This window comes from Zootermopsis nevadensis, unplaced genomic scaffold (genome assembly GCF_977971745.1).
Source record: "Zootermopsis nevadensis isolate Lab colony 2312 unplaced genomic scaffold, Znev_1.0 Znev_ptg000051l, whole genome shotgun sequence".
NCBI classification, from domain to species: domain Eukaryota; kingdom Metazoa; phylum Arthropoda; class Insecta; order Blattodea; family Termopsidae; genus Zootermopsis; species Zootermopsis nevadensis.
In genome coordinates this window covers 267,501-275,000 of record NW_028259183.1, presented here as the reverse complement: position 1 = coordinate 275,000, position 7,500 = coordinate 267,501, and the positions used below count along the sequence as shown (strand labels likewise).

The following is a 7,500-nucleotide window of genomic DNA, read 5'->3' as shown; positions in this document are numbered from 1 at the left end:
TTCCAGCGGCTAAGTCCCACGGTGCGTGGTAGTTGCTGGATGGCGCGTGGTAGGTGTTGGCCGGCCTCGGCGGCCACTTAAGAGAGTCAAAACTATAGATCTTCGCTGCCACTCACCCGCGGGGGCTGGGAAATCCCTCCAGCCCGCCAGCGCCCCTCCCCCACGGGGGGGTGGGGGGGCCGGAGTGACTTCGCGGGGTCTCGAAGCCGGGACCGTAGCGCACGCCCTGAGCGGAACAGGGCACGCCGCTGGCGGGGTTCGAACCCAGGACCTTCTTCGGCCATGCAGCAGCGACCCGATTTCTTGGTGTAGGGCGCCGTGGAGGCACGCGGCGTCCCAGAATCCCCGAAGCGAGGTTCGAACCCAGGAACGTCATAGGCCCCTCGCGGCTGCAGCAGCGACGAGCTTGCGTGGCGTAGGGCGCCGTGGTGGCAGGCGAGCATCGAACCGAGGACTGAGTCCTCGAGGCTGGCCGGAGAACACAGGAGCGTCGTCATCGTCCTCGCGGCGGCGGCGTAGGGCGCCGTGGTGGCCCGCGGCATCTCAGGTGGGCCTAAAACAATTAAGCTAGGTTCGAACCCAGGACGGAGTCCGGACCGAGTCCCCGCGATTAAGAACGCGGTCCCCCGCCCGCCCGCCCGCCCGCCCACACACGCCAGATCTCCGTCCTGCCCCCACCCCCACCCCCGTCCTGACACTACGACCCCGGGTCAAGTGCGGCGTGTCCCGAACCGGCAGGAGGCCTCATACTTGCCGATTGCCGGTTCGGCCGCGCACTCGGACCTGCTCCCAAAGTCCTCCCCATAGTAGGTCTGGACCCCCCTTATCTCAGCATTTGTCTTGCGCGGGCGGAAGGCGATTTTCTCCCCGACGAGAGGCTTGCCGGCCGCCAAGGCCCGGGACGTCTGCGGCAAAAGTCCGACGGCGCGTGGTAGCTCAGAAGGCTGTTTCGGTGAAAGAGTCCTGCGGTAATGGCGCCTTCTTAATAATAGTAACTTGAATAAAAATAACATAAGACAACACGAATAACGGGAGTAGAAGAAGAAGAATTAGGGAGGAAGAAAGCGTAATATAGTGAAGTAGATGGTTTTGTATTCTTATGAGTTGTTTGATTTTGAGTGAGTGAGTGGGATGTGTTGTTTTGGTTGCGTCCTATGTTTTTCTTTTATGGTTCTGTTGTGTCTTATTCTTTTTGTTGTGCCCTCTAATTATTCTTTTTCTGTCTCACTGTGTTGATGTATCGCATTGTTTTGTTGTGTCTTATGTTCTTGTACCTTATTGTAGGTCACTGCCACCGGGGATAAAATCATTTGCAGTCAATAACAAATAATAAAAATAATAATATGGTTAAGTATTTGTAAATCATTAAAATTGGGCTTGCGGTGCCCCGTCTCGAAAGAAATCATCGTATAGCCGTTAACGCATTAAAAGTAAGTCATGTAAGAGACTACGCCTGTGTTTGATGGGTTGTATTGGGACGGTCGCTTCCTGAGGCCAATTCAGACGGCGAGTATAGTTACGGGGCTGCTTCGAAGCACGAGACCGTGCCGTGATAGCGCCTTCCTAAGAATAAGAAATAGAACGAATATAACTTCAGCGGCTAAGTCCGAAATATTCCAAAATGCAGTAAAATATTCTTAATTGAAAAAAAATGGGCTTGCTGTGCACAATAATGCCGTTAATTGTCTAAAAATAAATTTCCGAAATTTAACTCAAAAGTCATGGCTCTGCGGCTATGTCCCGTGGTGCTTGGAACTTGAAATCAGTTCTGCGGCTATGTCCGACCGTGCGTGTTAGTTGAGTCGCTTCAGCGGCTAAGTCCGAAAATTTCCAAAATGCAGAAAAATATACATAATTGAAGAAAGTTGGCCTTGCTGTGCTTAATAATATCGTTAATAGATTAAAAATAAATTTCCGCTGTGTTAGGTGGGCCTTACTTGGACGGTACGAATTCTGCGGCTATGTCCCGTGGTGCGTGGTACTTGAAACCAGTTCTGCGGCTATGTCCGACCGTGCGTGTTAGTTGAGTCGCTTCAGCGGCTAAGTCCAAAAAATTTCCAAAATGCAGAAAAATACACATAATTGAAGAAAATTGGGCTTGCTGTGCTTAATAATATCGTTAATAGATTAAAAATAAATTTCCGCTGTGTTAGCTGGGCCTTACTTGGACGGTACGAATTCTGCGGCTATGTCCCGTGGTGCGTGGTACTTGAAACCAGTTCTGCGGCTATGTCCGACCGTGCGTGTTAGTTGAGTCGCTTCAGCGGCTAAGTCCAAAAAATTTCCAAAATGCAGAAAAATACACATAATTGAAGAAAATTGGGCTTGCTGTGCTTAATAATATCGTTAATAGATTAAAAATAAATTACCGCTGTGTTAGGTGGGCCTTACTTGGACGGTACGAATTCTGCGGCTATGTCCCGTGGTGCGTGGTACTTGAAACCAGTTCTGCGGCTATGTCCGACCGTGCGTGTTAGTTGAGTCGCTTCAGCGGCTAAGTCCGAAAATTTCCAAAATGCAGAAAAATATTCATAATTGAAGAAAGTTGGCCTTGCTGTGCATAGTAATGCCGTTAATTGACTAAAAATAAATTTCCGCTGTGTTAGGTGGGCCTTACTTGGACGGGACGAATTCTGCGGCTATGTCCCGTGGTGCGTGGTACTTGAAATCAGTTCTGCGGCTATGTCCGACCGTGCGTGTTAGTTGAGTCGCTTCAGCGGCTAAGTCCAAAAAATTTCCAAAATGCAGAAAAATACACATAATTGAAGAAAATTGGGCTTGCTGTGCTTAATAAAATCGTTAATAGATTAAAAATAAATTACCGCTGTGTTAGGTGGGCCTTACTTGGACGGTACGAATTCTGCGGCTATGTCCCGTGGTGCGTGGTACTTGAAATCAGTTCTGCGGCTATGTCCCACCGTGCGTGTTACTTGAGTCGCTTCAGCGGCTAAGTCCGAAAATTTCCAAAATGCAGAAAAATATACATAATTGAAGAAAGTTGGCCTTGCTGTGCTTAATAATATCGTTAATAGATTAAAAATAAATTTCCGCTGTGTTAGGTGGGCCTTACTTGGACGGGACGAATTCTGCGGCTATGTCCCGTGGTGCGTGGTACTTGAAACCAGTTCTGCGGCTATGTCCGACCGTGCGTGTTAGTTGAGTCGCTTCAGCGGCTAAGTCCGAAAATTTCCAAAATGCAGAAAAATATACATAATTGAAGAAAGTTGGCCTTGCTGTGCATAGTAATGCCGTTAATTGACTAAAAATAAATTTCCGCTGTGTTAGGTGGGCCTTACTTGGACGGGACGAATTCTGCGGCTATGTCCCGTGGTGCGTGGTACTTGAAATCAGTTCTGCGGCTATGTCCGACCGTGCGTGTTAGTTGAGTCGCTTCAGCGGCTAAGTCCAAAAAATTTCCAAAATGCAGAAAAATACACATAATTGAAGAAAATTGGGCTTGCTGTGCTTAATAAAATCGTTAATAGATTAAAAATAAATTTCCGCTGTGTTAGGTGGGCCTTACTTGGACGGTACGAATTCTGCGGCTATGTCCCGTGGTGCGTGGTACTTGAAACCAGTTCTGCGGCTATGTCCGACCGTGCGTGTTAGTTGAGTCGCTTCAGCGGCTAAGTCCGAAAATTTCTAAAGTGCAGAAAAATATTAAATAAAGCGGTTATATAAGTAAGTATGTGTATGTATTCTAACATATTCAAAATTTAGTATGATCGGAAATGATTAAGGAAGAGAAAAACTTAATTAAAATTTCTGGCGGCAGCCGAGGGGCCATCCGCCGGTGTCCGCGGCTCTGCCTCTTCCGTGACTGACGAATGCTGAGATAAGGGGGGTCCAGACTATAGTATATGAGCTTGGCGAGCGAGGCTCTCCTCGAGCAGGGGGAAGTCTGAGATTGGACTACCGGCCGCCGGGGACCCTGTCGCCGGCAGGCCATTCGCGCTTCCGCCCCGCGTTGGCTGAGGCAGTTTAGGGCAAGAGTGGCACAAGTGCACCGACCGCCGTGTCCTTTGGGGTCGGCGCCCGTCACCCCGCTCAGTGGCCGGCGAAGACCTTCCGAGTCTCGGGTTCGAGTCGGCACAGGACACTGAGTGCAAGAGTGACACAAGTAACGGCGTTCACGGGCGGCCTCTGGGAGATTGCCCTCAGTACCACCGGGCAACGCGGGGGACTGCAGGCATCGACCCGCGCCGCTCGATCCCCGTTTAGGGCAAGAGTGGCACAAGTGCACCGACCGCCGTGTCCTTTGGGGTCGGCGCCCGTCACCCCGCTCAGTGGCCGGCGAAGACTGGTCGAGTCTCGGGTTCGAGTCGGCACTCGAGCCTGAGTGCAAGAGTGGCACAAGTGATGGTCTTCACGGGCGGCCTCTGGGAAGCTGCCCCTAGTACCAGCGGACAACAGCGAGGGACTGCAGGCCTCGGCCCGCGCTACTTGCGACCGTTTAGGGCAAGAGGGGCACAAGTGTATCGACCGCCGTGTAATTTGTGGTCAACCCGCGCTGTTGCCTGCGAAGACCGGCCGAGTCTCGGGTTCGAGTCGGCACAGGGCACTGAGTGCAAGAGTGACACAAGTAACGGCCTTCACGGGCGGCCTCTGGGAGATTGCCCTCAGTACCACCGGGCAACGCGGGGGACTGCAGGCCTCGTCCCGCGCCGCTCGATCCCCGTTTAGGGCAAGAGTGGCACATGTGCACCGATCGCCGTCTTCAACGGGGTCGGCGCCCGTCAACCCGCGCAGTGGCCGGCGGAGGCTCCGGTTCGAGTCGGCACTCGATTCCGAGTGCAAGAGTGGCACACGTGACGGCCTTCACGGGCGGCCTCTGGGAAGCTGCACTTAGTACCAGCGGACAACCGCGGGGGAATGCTTTCCTCGGCCCGGTGTACTTGCAACCGTTTAGTGCAAGTGGGGCACAAATGCACCGACCGCCGTGTCCATCGGGGTTGGCGCACGTCAACACGCGCGGTGTCCGGCGGAGGCTCGGGCTCGAGTCGGCCCTCGACTACGAGTGCAAGAGTGGCACATGTGACGGCCTTTACAGGTGGCTTCTGTGAGCCGGCCCTTAGTACCAGCGTGCATCCGCGGGAGACTGAAGACCTCTCCCCGCGCTGCTCGAACCCCGTTTAGGGCAAGAGGGGCACATGTGCACCGATCGCCGTCTTCATCGGGGACGGCGCCCGTCAACCCACGCAGTGGCCGGCGGAGGCTCCGGTTCGAGTCGGCACTCGATTCCGAGTGCAAGAGCGGCACACGTGACGGCCTTCACGGGCGGCCTCTGGGAAGCTGCACTTAGAACCAGCGCGCATCCGCCGGGGGACTGCTGGCCTCGGCCCGCTCTACTTGCAACCGTTTAGGGCAAGTGGAGCACAAGTGCACCGACCGCCGTGTCCATCGGGGTTGGCGCACGTCATCACGCGCGGTGTCCGGCGGAGACTCGGGCTCGAGTCGGCACTCATCTACGAGTGCAAGAGTGGCACATGTGAAGGCCTTAACGGGCGGCCTCTGGGAAGCTGCACTTAGAACGAGCGCGCATCCGCCGGGGACTGAATTCCTCTCCCCGCGCTGCTCGAACCCCGTTTAGGGCATGGGGGGCACATGTGCACCGATCGCCGTCTTCATCGGGGTCGGCGCCCGTCAACCCACGCAGTGGCCGGCGGAGGCTCCGGTTCGAGTCGGCACTCGATTCCGAGTGCAAGAGTGGCACAAGTGATGGCCTTCACGGGCGGCCTCTCGGAAGCTGCACTTAGAACGAGCGCGCATCCGCCGGGAGCTGAATTCCTCTCCCCGCGCTGCTCGAACCCCGTTTAGGGCAAGAGGGGCACAAGTGTACAGAAGTCCGTCTCCTGGGGAATCGCGTGCTCGGCTGCCCTCAATGGACAGGCAGAAGCAGGGGTCTGCTCGTAGGTGACTCGGCACTCGAGTGCAAGATTGGCGCAAGTGACGACTTCTCGTGCGGTCACGGTGAGGCTGCCGGCGGTGTCTCTGGCTTCTGCCGCATATATATTCCCGTTCGTGCCCTCCACGTCTTCAGATTTCAAAGTCCCATCCGTGCGTGTTAGGTAGGCCGATTTTAGGGTACCTGCCGCTCGCATTCGGCCGGGTCGCGCTCTCTGAGGCTCAGACGTTACGAGTCTCCCCTGAAAACGCCGCGCTGGCACCTTATTTTGTAGGAAAATTTCACACTTCCTCTAGTTGAACTAACGGATGCGTCGCTGATAAATTGGCCCTTTTTCCGCATAAGACGATTCCTGAGCCTTGGGTGGTGTCTGGATACATCAGGAGGACACAACTGACGGAAGAAAAGCCCGGGTCCGTCCTCCGCCCGGCAGGGGAACGATTTTACGAAAAAGGCCGGCTTCGTTCCCCTTCCCGGCAAGCAGCAGGTGGACGATTTTACGAGAAAGACCGGGTTCGTCCACCTTCCCGGCAAGCAACAGGGGAACGATTTTACGAAGAAGGCCGGCTTCGTTCCCCTTTCCGGCAAGCAACAGGAGGACGATTTGACGTTAAAGACCGGGTTCGTCCTCCTTCCCGGCAAGCAACAGGGGAACGATTTTACGAAAAAGGCCGGCTTCGTTCCCCTTCCCGGCAAGCAGCAGGTGGACGATTTGACGATAAAGACCCGGTTCGTCCACCTTCCCGGCAAGCAACAGGGGAACGATTTTACGAAAAAGACCGGCTTCGTTCCCCTTCCCGGCAAGCAGCAGGTGGACGATTTTACGAGAGAGACCGGGTTCGTCCACCTTCCCGGCAAGCAACAGGGGAACGATTTTACGAAAAAGGCCGGCTTAGTTCCCCTTTCCGGCAAGCAACAGGAGGACGATTTGACGATAAAGACCGGGTTCGTCCTCCTTCCCGGCAAGCAACAGGGGAAGGATTTTACGAAAAAGGCCGGCTTCGTTCCCCTTCCCGGCAACCAGCAGGTGGACGATTTGACGATAAAGACCGGGTTCGTCCACCTTCCCGGCAAGCAACAGGGGAACGATTTTACGAAAAAGACCGGCTTCGTTCCCCTTCCCGGCAAGCAGCAGGTGGACGATTTTACGAGAGAGACCGGGTTCGTCCACCTTCCCGGCAAGCAACAGGGGAACGATTTTACGAAAAAGGCCGGCTTCGTTCCCCTTCCCGGCAAACCCTTCGCCACCGCGATGCCGCGGCCCTCTGTCCCCCGGACACGGTCTATAGGCGGCGTATCGTGGACACACTGCAACCGACTCACTCGTAGTCCGGGCGCGTGCTAGACTCGCGATGCCAAACGGCGCTTCGGCGCTTATGCATGTCGAGTGAAGAGAGGGAAGGGTGCCCTAATGGCACCACGGTTCTGGGGGCGCTCACGTGGCGTCCCCCTAACGGCACGAAGTGGCCCCTGCTCGCAGGGGCGCACGGAGTGCGAGCGTTGAAGTATGAACTGGACCCCCTCGCCGGACCCATCCGGGACCGCGTGGAGGGGGAGGAACGAGCTCCAAGTGAGTCTTCGGTTCCCTGGTTGAT

At 55.0% G+C, this 7,500-nt stretch overlaps 1 non-coding gene across 1 annotated transcript in view; it reads left to right on the top strand.

Moving 5' to 3' along the window:
• The first annotated feature begins 7,488 nt into the window (after positions 1-7,488).
• LOC147871500 (small subunit ribosomal RNA) overlaps positions 7,489-7,500 on the top strand; it is a 1,918-nt gene continuing 1,906 nt past the window's right edge. The window contains exon 1 of the ribosomal RNA XR_015538749.1: positions 7,489-7,500. This exon is cut by the window's right edge and continues 1,906 nt beyond it. This is a non-coding gene — a ribosomal RNA (small subunit ribosomal RNA).